Source organism: Lethenteron reissneri, chromosome 69 (genome assembly GCF_015708825.2).
Source record: "Lethenteron reissneri isolate LAM-NWPU_2019-01 chromosome 69, ASM1570882v1, whole genome shotgun sequence".
NCBI lineage: Eukaryota > Metazoa > Chordata > Hyperoartia > Petromyzontiformes > Petromyzontidae > Lethenteron > Lethenteron reissneri.
The window spans coordinates 3938825-3951924 of NC_083847.1; positions in this window are offsets into that span (position 1 = coordinate 3938825).

Below are 13100 nucleotides of genomic sequence, written 5' to 3' on the forward strand. Positions count from 1 at the left end.
CAAGCGCACGCACAGAGACACAGAGACACACACAGAGACACACACAGACACACAGACATACAGAGACACACACTCAGAGACCACACAGAGACACAGAGACACACACACAGAGACACAGAGACACACAGAGACACAGACACACACACAGAGACACAGAGACACACACAGACACAGAGACACACAGAGACACACAGAGACACACAGAGAGACACACACAGAGACACACACAGAGACACACACAGAGACACACACAGACACACACACAGAGACACACAGACACACACAGACATACAGAGACACACACAGACACACAGAGAGACACAGAGACACAGAGACACACACTCAGAGACACACACTCAGAGACACACACTCAGAGACACACACTCAGAGACACACACTCAGAGACACAGAGACACACACACAGAGACACAGAGACACACACACAGAGACACACACAGAGACACACACACAGAGACTCACACAGAGACACACAGAGACACACACACAGAGACACAGAGACACACACAGAGACACACAGAGACACACACAGACACACACAGAGACACACACACACACAGAGACACACACACACAGACACACACACTCAGAGACACACACTCAGAGACACACAGAGACACAGAGACACACACAGAGACACACGCAGAGACACACGCAGAGACACACACAGAGACTCACAGAGAGACTCACAGAGAGACTCACACAGAGACACACACAGAAACACACACAGAGACACACAAAGACTCACACAGACACTCACACATAGACTCACACAGAGACACACACAGAAACACACACACAGAAACACACAGACACACACACAGAGACACACACAGAAGCTCACACAGACACTCACACAGAGACTCACACAGAGACACACACAGAAACACACACACAGAAACACACAGACACACACACAGAGACACACACAGAAGCTCACACAGACACACACACACAGACTCACACAGAGACTCACACAGAGACACACACAGAAGCTCACACAGACACTCACACAGAGACTCACACAGAGACACACACAGAGACTCACACAGAAACTCACACAGACTCACACAGACTCACAGAGACTCACACAGAGACACACACAGAGACACACACAGAGACTCACACAGAGACACACAGAGACACAGAGACACACACAGACACACACAGACACACAGAGACTCACACAGACACTCACACAGAAACTCACACAGACTTACATATAGGTAAGAATCCTACTGATGATGATAACGCTGCTACTGCTGCTACTGCTGAAACACTCTCGTGATTTCCCAGCCGTGGCTCCGACATCTGCCGCTGCTACTCCCCGACGACGACGCCAGGACGTTCGTGGCAGGTCCCAACGTCACGGTGTCGTTCCTGTTCGACCACGTCAACAACGCCATCGAAGTCCGCCTGCTCAGGAACGGCTCTCTTCTGGCAAGTAGCAAGGGGCAGAGGTCGCAAACGGGTTTTGATTCCTTACCCGTACCCGGCCGCACCAGGGTCGCAAACGGGTACCCGTACCCGTACCCGGCCGTACCCGTACCCGGCCGTACCCTACCCGTACCCGGTACGGGTATCGGGTACCCGATTGCGACCTCTGGGATGAAGCCATGTTGCAGGCGCGGGTGGGTTGATTCTAGGAACTTGAATTGTGAGAAGAGACAAGACGTTGGGAAATGAGTGACAAACGGTGACTCACCAGTGACTCACGGCCTACCCGTACCCGGCCGCACCAGGGTCGCAAACTCTCTCACTCACTCACCCACCCACTAATTCACCCACTCACTCACCCACTCACTCACCCACTCACTCACCCACTCACTCACCCACTCACGAACTCACTCACCCACTCACCCACCCACGCACTCACCCACCAACCAGAGGTCGCAAACGGGTTTTGATTCCCTACCCGTACCCGTACCCGGCCGCACCAGGGTCGCAAACGGCTACCCGTACCCGGCCGTACCCGTACCCTACCCGTACCCGTACCCGGACGGGTACAGGTGTACGGGTATCTGGTAGGGTACGGGTATCGGGTACCCGGTTGCGACCTCTGGCAAGGGGCCGGCCATAAATGACGTCACGCACCTAGGGGGGGCGGGGGTGCGGGGGGGCGGGGTCAGACATTTGTGACGATGTGTGACGAGGGGTTTGAGAAATGTGACGTCACGTCGAAATGCTGCAACTTTAAATGAATATAGACAACACGTTCTACTTGATTAAATAGGCTTTTTAATAAATGTTTTCTGCTACAACATCGGAGTGGTGCAGCGCCGCATTAAATACGCACTACAATTACAATAAATTTTATTTGTTTACGTGGTGGTTTAGTTACTGCAGCTCCATACTATTAAAATTCCTTCCCTTTGTTAATGCTACTCCTACTCCCTCCCTTTGATGCTGCTAATCCTGCATAATGCACGGGCATAATATGACTTTGAGACCCCCCGCCCACCTCCTATGCATTCCACAAGTAGTGACTAATCCCATATCTGCATTTCCCATAAATATGCTAAATTCCTCTTGATATGCAAATTATTTTGTCAAGGCGCTCTTCCCCCTCCAACCCAGCAGCTTAAATATACGCTCCAAGCCTGGTGGTGTTTCATTCAGACGCTGTCTTTCCGACAGACCTGTTCTTCACCTGAGGACGGCTGCTTGCGTTGTGGCCGAAACGTCGTGAGAATTATTTTATTATGTTTTATTTGTATTATTTTATTCCCTTCTACGTGACTTTTTCGAAAGAACCAAGAAGGTACAATAACAATAGTTTAAAACGATTTGAAGCATTTTTTATTTTTTGTTGGGGAGGGGGGGGGGGGGTCTGACTTTTTGTGACGCCGTGTGACGAAGGGGGGGAGGGGAGGGGAGGTCGAAAATCGTCCAAAATTGCGTGACGTCATTTATGGACGGCCCCTTATTAAAACCGTTGTTTTATTACTTGTCCAGGTAAGGCCTGCAGCAGAGGTCGCAAACGAGTTTTGATTCCTTACCCGTACCCGTACCCGGCTGCACCAGGGTCGCAAACGGGTACCCGTACCCAGCCGTACCCGTAACCTACCCGTACCTGCAGTCGTGATGCAAACAAAAAACACAACTCTGATAATGTATGTGCACTGTCCTTGAAGTTGATTGGTCCACACCCGAGACAGCTTTCCTTAGAGCCTAGTCTCACATGGTGTTGGACCAGATGACGCCAAAAGGAGTTGTTCAAAGTGCTGCCGCTGCCGTTGTTGTTGTATTCGCCGTTGCTATCTCTCTTCTCGCTTTGCCGGGTATTCATCCAGTCGTCGTTGTTTAGTTGTTAAGTCATCATTTAGTCGCCGTTTAGTCGCCGTTTAGTCGTCGTTGGGGCCCGACGCGTCGTTTAGTCACCGTGTGCTCTGCCCCACCACAGACGAACTGACTCACGACGGGCCAGACGCGTCGTGTAGTCACCGTGTGCTCTGCCCCACCGCAGACGAACTGACTCACGACGGGACAGACGCGTCGTGTAGTCACCGTGTGCTCTGCCCCACCGCAGGCGAACAGCCTCACGACGGGACAGACGCGCCGTGTAGTCACCGTCTGCTCTGCCCCACCGCAGACGAACTGACTCACGACGGGACAGACGCGTCGTGTAGTCACCGTGTGCTCTGCGCCACCGCAGACGAACTGACTCACGACGGGACAGACGCGTCGTGTAGTCACCGTGTGCTCTGCCCCACCGCAGACGAACTGACTCACGACGGGACAGATGCCTCGTGTAGTCACCGTGTGCTCTGCCCCACCGCAGACGAACTGACTCACGACAGGCCAGACGCCTCGTGTAGTCACCGTGTGCTCTGCGCCACCGCAGACGAACTGACTCATGACGGAACAGACGCGTCGTGTAGTCACCGTGTGCTCTGCCCCACCGCAGGCGAACAGCCTCACAACGGGACAGACGCGTCGTGTAGTCACCGTCTGCTCTGCCCCACCGCAGACGAACTGACTCACGACGGGACAGACGCGTCGTGTAGTCACCGTGTGCTCTGCGCCACCGCAGACGAACTGACTCACGACGGGACAGACGCGTCGTGTAGTCACCGTGTGCTCTGCCCCACCGCAGACGAACTGACTCACGACGGGACAGATGCCTCGTGTAGTCACCGTGTGCTCTGCCCCACCGCAGACGAACTGACTCACGACGGGCCAGACGCGTCGTGTAGTCACCGTGTGCTCTGCCCCACCGCAGACGAACAGCCTCACGACGGGCCAGACGCCTCGTGTAGTCACCGTGTGCTCTGCCCCACCGCAGACGAACTGACTCACGACGGGACAGACGCCTCGTCTAGTCATCGTGTGCTCTGCCCCACCGCAGACGAACTGATTCACGACGGGCCAGACGCCTCGTGTAGTCACCGTGTGCTCTGCCCCACCGCAGACGAACTGACTCACGACGGGACAGACGCCTCGTGTAGTCACCGTGTGCTCTGCCCCACCGCAGACGAACTGACTCACGACGGGACAGACGCGTCGTGTAGTCACCGTGTGCTCTGCCCCACCGCAGGCGAAGTGACTCACGACGGGGCAGACGCCTCGTGTAGTCACCATGTGCTCTGCGCCACCGCAGACGAACTGACTCACGACGGGGCAGACGCGTCGTGTAGTCACCGTGTGCTCTGCCCCACCGCAGACGAACTGACTCACGACGGGACAGACGCCTCGTCTAGTCACCGTGTGCTCTGCCCCACCGCAGGCGAAGTGACTCACGACGGGGCAGACGCCTCGTGTAGTCACCGTGTGCTCTGCCCCACCGCAGGCGATCTGCGAGACGACGGGCCAATTGGATTGTGGCAAGTCACGTAACCCCGACCTGCGCGTCGATCACTGGTCCCCGACCCACGGAACGGTGTTCTTCCCCGAGGCGGTCGTCGGAACGTACGTCCTGCGGTGCTGCGACGCCAACGGAGACTGCAGCGAGTTCAACTTCAGCGGTGCGTGTTTGTGTGTGATGTGGTGTGTGGTGTAGTGGTGTAGTGTAGTGTGTGGTGTAGTGTGTGGTGTGTAGTGTGGTGTGTGGTGTGGTGTTGTGTGTGGTGTAGTGTATAGTGTAGTGTGTGGTGTAGTGTATAGTGCAGTGTAGTGTGTATAGTGTAGTGTGTAGTGTAGTGTGTAGTGTAATGTGTGGTGTAGTGTAGTGTGTAGTGTAGTGTAGCGTGTAGTGTGTGGTATAGTGTGTAGTGTAGCGTGTAGTGTAGTGTGTGGTGTGTAGTGTAGTGTAGCGTGTAGTGTATAGTGTAGTGTGTGGTGTAGTGTGTGGTGTAGTGTAGTTTGTAGTGTATAGTGTGGTGTAGTGTAGTGTAGTGTGTAGTGTAGTGTGTAGTGTAGCGTGTAGTGTAGCGTGTAGTGTAGCGGGCGTTCGACACCTCACGTGGCCTTAACGTGCACCAAACCTGGCACAATTGCCGTGGTAAGACATCACCACAAATCCTTGAAATATTTGAACAAAGTCCCATCGTTGAGCTCCTCCTTGTGGCTGTACGGGGCGTGAGGAGGGGGTTCTTTGTTTTGAGTGCTCGTAAATCTCCGTCTTCTCATTGTTGACGGGGCTCCGTCCGCTGTCCGATTCCTGCGTTCACAGTGGAGGCCATTCCTGCGACGACTCCCGCCACGTCTCGCCCTCCTGCCACTCGCCCATCGGACCGGCTGCCCGCGACCTCTACACCCCCGTGGTTGATTGCCGTTGCCGTTGCCGTGGTCGGAATCGTGTTTGTCGCCGGATTGGTTTGTGCCGTGTACCGCTTCAAATTCAGCGGTCACAGAGCACTGCCTGTTAAGGAACCGGCAGATGAGATATCTCTTAGCACACGACCCCATTTGACCTCCCCACCCCCAAGCCCCTCCCCTCTCGACCCCCTCTCCATAGAGAGCCATACGGGCAAAGACGAAGAAATGGAACACTCCCTAGCCACCACATTGCTCCAATCGACCTCCTGCGTACCGGGCGAGGTAGTTAACACTCCCTAGCCACCACATTGCCCCAATCGACCTCCTGCGTACCGGGCGAGGAAGTTAACACTCCCTAGCCACCACATTGCCCCAATCGACCTCCTGCGTACCAGGCGAGGTAGTTAACACTCCCCAGCCACCACATTGCCCCAATCGACCTCCTGCGTACCGGGCGAGGTAGTTAACACTCCCTCGCCACCACATTGCTCCAATCGACCTCCTGCGTACCAGGCGAGGTAGTTAACACTCCTTAGCCACCACATTGCTCCAATCGACCTCCTGCGTACCAGGCGAGGTAGTTAACACTCCCTAGCCACCACATTGCTCCAATCGACCTCCTGCGTACCAGGCGAGGTAGTTAACACTCCTTAGCCACCACATTGCTCCAATCGACCTCCTGCGTACCAGGCGAGGTAGTTAACACTCCCCAGCCACCACATTGCTCCAATCGACCTCCTGCGTACCAGGCGAGGTAGTTAACACTCCTTAGCCACCACATTGCTCCAATCGACCTCCTGCGTACCGGGCGAGGTAGTTAACACTCCTTAGCCACCACATTGCTCCAATCGACCTCCTGCGTACCGGGCGAGGTAGTTAACACTCCCAAGCCACCACATTGCTTGTATCGTGGATCATCTTAGGGGCCATCTATAAATGACATCAAGCACCTGGGGGAGGGGAGGGGGGGGGTCAGACATTTGTGACGATGTGTGACGGGGGGGGGGTTTGAGAAATGTGACGTCACATCAAAATGCGCAACTTTAAATAAATGTAGACAACACGTTCTACTTAATTAAATAGACTTTTTTTATAAATGTTTGCTACTACAACATCAGAGTGCAGCGCCACATTAAATACACACTACAATGACAATAGTTTAAAGCGATTTGAAGCATGTTTTATTTTGGGGGGGGCAGAGCTTTGTGACGTCATATTTGAGGGGGGGGGGGTAAGAAAATCGTTCAAAATCGCGTGACGTCATTTATGGGCGGCCCCTTTCCATGATCGGGGGGCTTTTTGTTGTTTTATTTGTAGGGGTTGGATCGCGTGAGGGCGTCAATCAATCCCACCACCGCACGACGCTATACACTACACTATACACTACACTATACACTACACTACACACTACACTATACACTACACTACACACTACACTATACACTACACTACACACTATACACTACACTACACTATACACTACACTACACACTACACTATACACTACACTACACACTATACACTACACTACACTATACACTACACACTACACTACTATACACTACACTATACACTACACACTACACTATATACTAGACTATACACTACACTATACACTACACTATACACTACACTACACACTACACTACACTACACACTACACTATACACTACACTATACACTACACTATACACTACACGACGCTATACACTACTACACTATACACTACACTAAACACTACACACTACACTACACTATACACTACACTAGACACTACACTATACACCACACTACACACTACACTACACTATACACTACACTATACACCACACTACACACTACACTATACACTACACTATACACTACACACTATACTACACTATACACTACACTATACACTACACTATACACTATACACCACACTACACACTACACTACACTATACACTACACTATACACCACACTACACTATACACTACACTATACACTACACTACACACTACACTATACACCACACTACACACTACACTATACACTACACTATATACTACACTATACAATACACTATACACTACACGATACACTACACTATACACTATACACTACACTATACACTACACTATACACTACACTACACACTACACTACACTATACACTACACTATACACTATACTATACACTACACTACACTATACACTACACTATACACTACACTACACACTACACTATACACTAGACTATACACTACACTACACTATACACTACACTATACACTACACTACACACTACACTACACACTACACTATACACTAGACTATACACTACACTACACTATACACTACACTATACACTGCACTACACTATACACTATACACTACACTATACACTACACTATACTATACACTACACTACACTATACACTACACTATACACTACACTACACACTACACTATACACTACACTACACACTACACTACACACTACACTATACACTAGACTATACACTACACTACACTATACACTACACTATACACTGCACTACACTATACACTATACACTACACTATACACTACACTATACACTATACACTACACTATACACTACACACTACACTATACACTACACTATACACTGCACTACACTATACACTACACTATACACTACACACTACACTATACACTACACTATACACTACACTACACACTACACTATACACTACACTATTAACTACACTACACACTATACACTACACACTACACTACACACTACACTACACTATACACTACACTATTAACTACACTACACACTATACACTACACACTACACTACACACTACACTACACACTACACTACACTATACACTACTACACTACACACTACACTATACACTACACTATACACTACACTATACACTACACTATATACTACACTATACACTACACTATACACTACACTACAAACGGTTCGTTCGTTTCTCGATCCGCGTGTCCTGGCGAGGCTCACGGCAGCGGTGCGTTGAGCAGTGAGCTCCAGCTCGCGACTTGATTTCGCACGCGGTGATCACACGACGCATTCTAGTGGAGCTTGCCTACCCGAGGCTCTGCAGACGAGTCGAAAAACCGCCTGATCCTCCCACGGTGTAATAAAGGACTTCGCCGACACACTGCTCGGTCTCCGTCTCTCTCTCTCTTAATTCTCGTTGACGTTCGCACTCCGCTGGTCCCGACAGCGGAACCGGCTGCTGGTCGCTGCGCGCTCCCTCCGTCAGTCGCACCACCGCTCCCCCGCTCCCGCACACCCGCTGGCCGACGGTGGGCTCGAAGCGTATCCTTCGGCCACCCAACGTGGTCCAGCATCGTGACTCTACCAACTGACCCGGAGCCCTTCCGGGATCCTACCTATATTCCCTTCACCACGTGACCCTGTCTCCACCCTCCCACCACGTGACCCTGTCTCCACCCTCCCACCACGTGATCCTGTCTCCACCCTCCCACCACGTGACCCTGTCTCCACCCTCTCACCACGTGACCCTGTCTCCACTCTCTCACCACGTGACCCTGTCTCCACCCTCTCACCACGTGACCCTGTCTCCACCCTCTCACCACGTGACCCTGTCTCCACCCTCCCACCACGTGACCCTGTCTCCACCCTCTCACCACGTGACCCTGTCTCCACCCTCTCACCACGTGACCCTGTCTCCACCCTCCCACCACGTGACCCTGTCTCCACCCTCCCACCACGTGACCCTGTCTCCACCCTCTCACCACGTGACCTGTCTCCACCTTCTCACCACGTGACCCTGTCTCCACCCTCCCACCACGTGACCCTGTCTCCACCCTCCTCACCACGTGACCCTGTCTCCACCCTCTCACCACGTGACCCTGTCTCCACCCTCTCACCACGTGACCCTGTCTCCACCCTCTCACCACGTGACCCTGTCTCCTCCCTCCCACCACGTGACCCTGTCTCACCCTCCTCACCACGTGACCCTGTCTCCACCCCTCCACCACGTGACCCTGTCTCTCACCCTCCCACCACGTGACCCTGTCTCCACCCTCTCACCACGTGACCCTGTCTCCACCCTCTCACCACGTGACCCTGTCTCCACCCTCTCACCACGTGACCCTGTCTCCTCCCTCTCACCACGTGACCCTGTCTCCACCCTCTCACCACGTGACCCTGTCTCCACCCTCTCACCACGTGACCCTGTCTCCACCCTCCCACCACGTGACCCTGTCTCCACCCTCTCACCACGTGACCCTGTCTCCACCCTCTCACCACGTGACCCTGTCTCCACCCCCTCACCACGTGACCCTGTCTCCACCCTCTCACCACGTGACCCTGTCTCCACCCGCCCACCACGTGACCCTGTCTCCACCCTCTCACCACGTGACCCTGTCTCCACCCTCCCACCACGTGACCCTGTCTCCACCCTCCCACCACGTGACCCTGTCTCCACCCTCCCACCACGTGACCCTGTCTCCACCCTCTCACCACGTGACCCTGTCTCCACCCTCTCACCACGTGACCCTGTCTCCACCCTCCCACCACGTGACCCTGTCGCCACCCTCTCACCACGTGATCCTGTCTCCACCCTCTCACCACGTGACCCTGTCTCCACCCTCTCACCACGTGATCCTGTCTCCACCCTCTCACCACGTGACCCTGTCTCCACCCTCTCACCACGTGACCCTGTCTCCACCCTCTCACCACGTGATCCTGTCTCCACCCTCTCACCACGTGACCCTGTCTCCACCCTCTCACCACGTGACCCTGTCTCCACCCTCTCACCACGTGACCCTGTCTCCACCCTCTCACCACGTGATCCTGTCTCCACCCTCTCACCACGTGACCCTGTCTCCTCCCTCCCACCACGTGATCCTGTCTCCACCCTCTCACCACGTGACCCTGTCTCCACCCTCTCACCACGTGACCCTGTCTCCACCCTCTCACCACGTGACCCTGTCTCCACCCTCTCACCACGTGACCCTGTCTCCTCCCTCCCACCACGTGACCCTGTCTCCACCCTCTCACCACGTGACCCTGTCTCCACCCTCTCACCACGTGATCCTGTCTCCACCCTCTCACCACGTGACCCTGTCTCCACCCTCTCACCACGTGACCCTGTCTCCACCCTCTCACCACGTGACCCTGTCTCCTCCCTCCCACCACGTGATCCTGTCTCCACCCTCTCACCACGTGATCCTGTCTCCACCCCGATTACGCTCGCATTACACACGGATGCTTTCGTGCGGTCTTCCGAGGTTTACCGAGGCCCTCCGTACCCAACTCGGACTTTCGCTGCGGCGGACAGCTGGAACTCGATGCTACGCCACGGGATGACGAAGTCGGGCACGTTCAACAAATAGGAAGAGGCCCCCGGACGGACCCCTGTGTGATGTACGCGGCGATGGCGATGACCGTTCGTCACCGAGCTTGACGAACCGCGATCGACCGTGGAGGTACGGCTCGATCCACCCCCAGTGCCGCACACGACAAGGCCGGAATTATAATACAGGGAGGAACAATGTTCCACACTGCCCACCAGCTGTCTATCTGACTGTCTGTCTGTCGTGCATAAATAAATATATAATACACACAGATTGGTGGAGACCTTACAAACAGCTCTTTGATTGGTGGAGACCTACTGCCGGGTACGGAGAGGGGAGGTGCCTAAGGGAGGAGGGTCAGGGGAGGGTCCTAGGGAATGGGGGAGTCAGGAGAGGGGCCTGAGGGGGTGGGGGGGGTCAGCGGAGGGGCCTGAGGGAGGGGGGGTCAGGGGAGGGGCCTAAGGATATGGGGGGGGGTGCTCAGGGGAAGGGCCTAACAGAAGGGGGGTCAGGGGAAGGGCCTAAGGGAAGGGGGGTCAGGGGAGGGGCCTAAGGGAAGCGGGGTCAGGGGAGGGGCCTAACAGAAGGGGGGTCAGGGGAAGGGCCTAAGGGAAGGGGGGGTCAGGGGAGGGGCCTAAGGGAAGGGGGGTCAGGGGAGGGGCCTAAGGGGGCGATAGTTCAGGGGGCTGTCTGCCTGGCTACCTAAAGTCAAGTTATCTTGTATACATACAGGTAGGAACAACAGGTTCCACACTGCCCACCAGGGATTATTTGTCTGTCTGTCGTGCACGAATGCGCTGTCCAACCAAGTTCCTACCTGCCCACTCCGAAGGTACGTGTTAAATATTGGAGACATATCACCCCCCCCCCCCCTGCCCAATATTCAAATAAGCTCAAAAATGCCCCCCCCCCCAATTTTTTGCTATAACATAGATTTCTGTTTCTTTGATTGTGGTTATGTCTTCTTGGTTCTTTCGGTAAAGTCACGTAGAAGGGAAATAATAAAATAATAAAAATAAAACATAATAAAATACAATTCTCACGACGTTTCGGTCACAACGCAAGCAGCCGTCCTCAGGTGAAGAACAGGTCTGTCTGAAAGACAGCGTCTGAATGAGCACCACCAAGCTTGGCAGCGTATATTTAAGCTGGGTTAGAGGGGGAAGAGCGCCTTGACAAAGGAGTTTGCATATCAAGAGGAATTTAGCATATTTATAGAAAATGCAGATATGGGATTAGTCACTACTTGTGGAATGCATAGGAGGTGGGGGGGGTCTCAAAGTCATATTATGCCCGTGCATTATGTAGGATTAGCAGCATCAAAGGCAGGGAGTAGGGTTAGCAGTAATAAAGGGAAGGAATTTTAATAGTAAGGAGCTGCAGCAGCCAAACCCTCCCAATATTTAAGTTCGGTTAAAAAAATTAACCCGTAAAAACAAAGTTTTTCACTATAAATCCTTTATATGCGTGTTCAATGGGCCGCAACACCAGCCCACATTGGTCTTTGAAACGGGCGGCTAGAGTCCTCTCGTCCTCTGGCTTGAGATGGCTGCCACCTATGGGTCAGATGATTGCCTGCCACCATTAAGCAATTGGTAATTAAATATAAAAAATGTTTACCTAAAAAGTGTAACATTTTCACGAAAATAAATTGTCACACACAACGAGTCTGTGTGCAAAATGTCAGCTCGATTGGATCACGGGAAGTGGGTTAAAAACGACCGGTCGTAAGCGCGCAAGCAAGCAAGCAAGTGAACTTAATATAAAGGATTTAAAAAGAGAAACAACCCCCGTTTTGGTTACTAAAGCCCATAATCCACTCGACCTTGGTATGCGTGTGTAATGTCAGGTTATATCCGGCTCAATGACGTATCACAACTAGTCATGATGATTGGCTCTGCCGGTCCTGGTCTACAGCCAATGGGGAGACGAGTCAGGGGCGTGGTCCTGACGTCATGGAAAGGTGACAGCTGTAAGTAGATGATTGGTTCTGCTGGCTTTGGCCACAGCCAATGGGGAGATGAGTCAGGGGCGTGGTCCTGACGTCACAGGAAG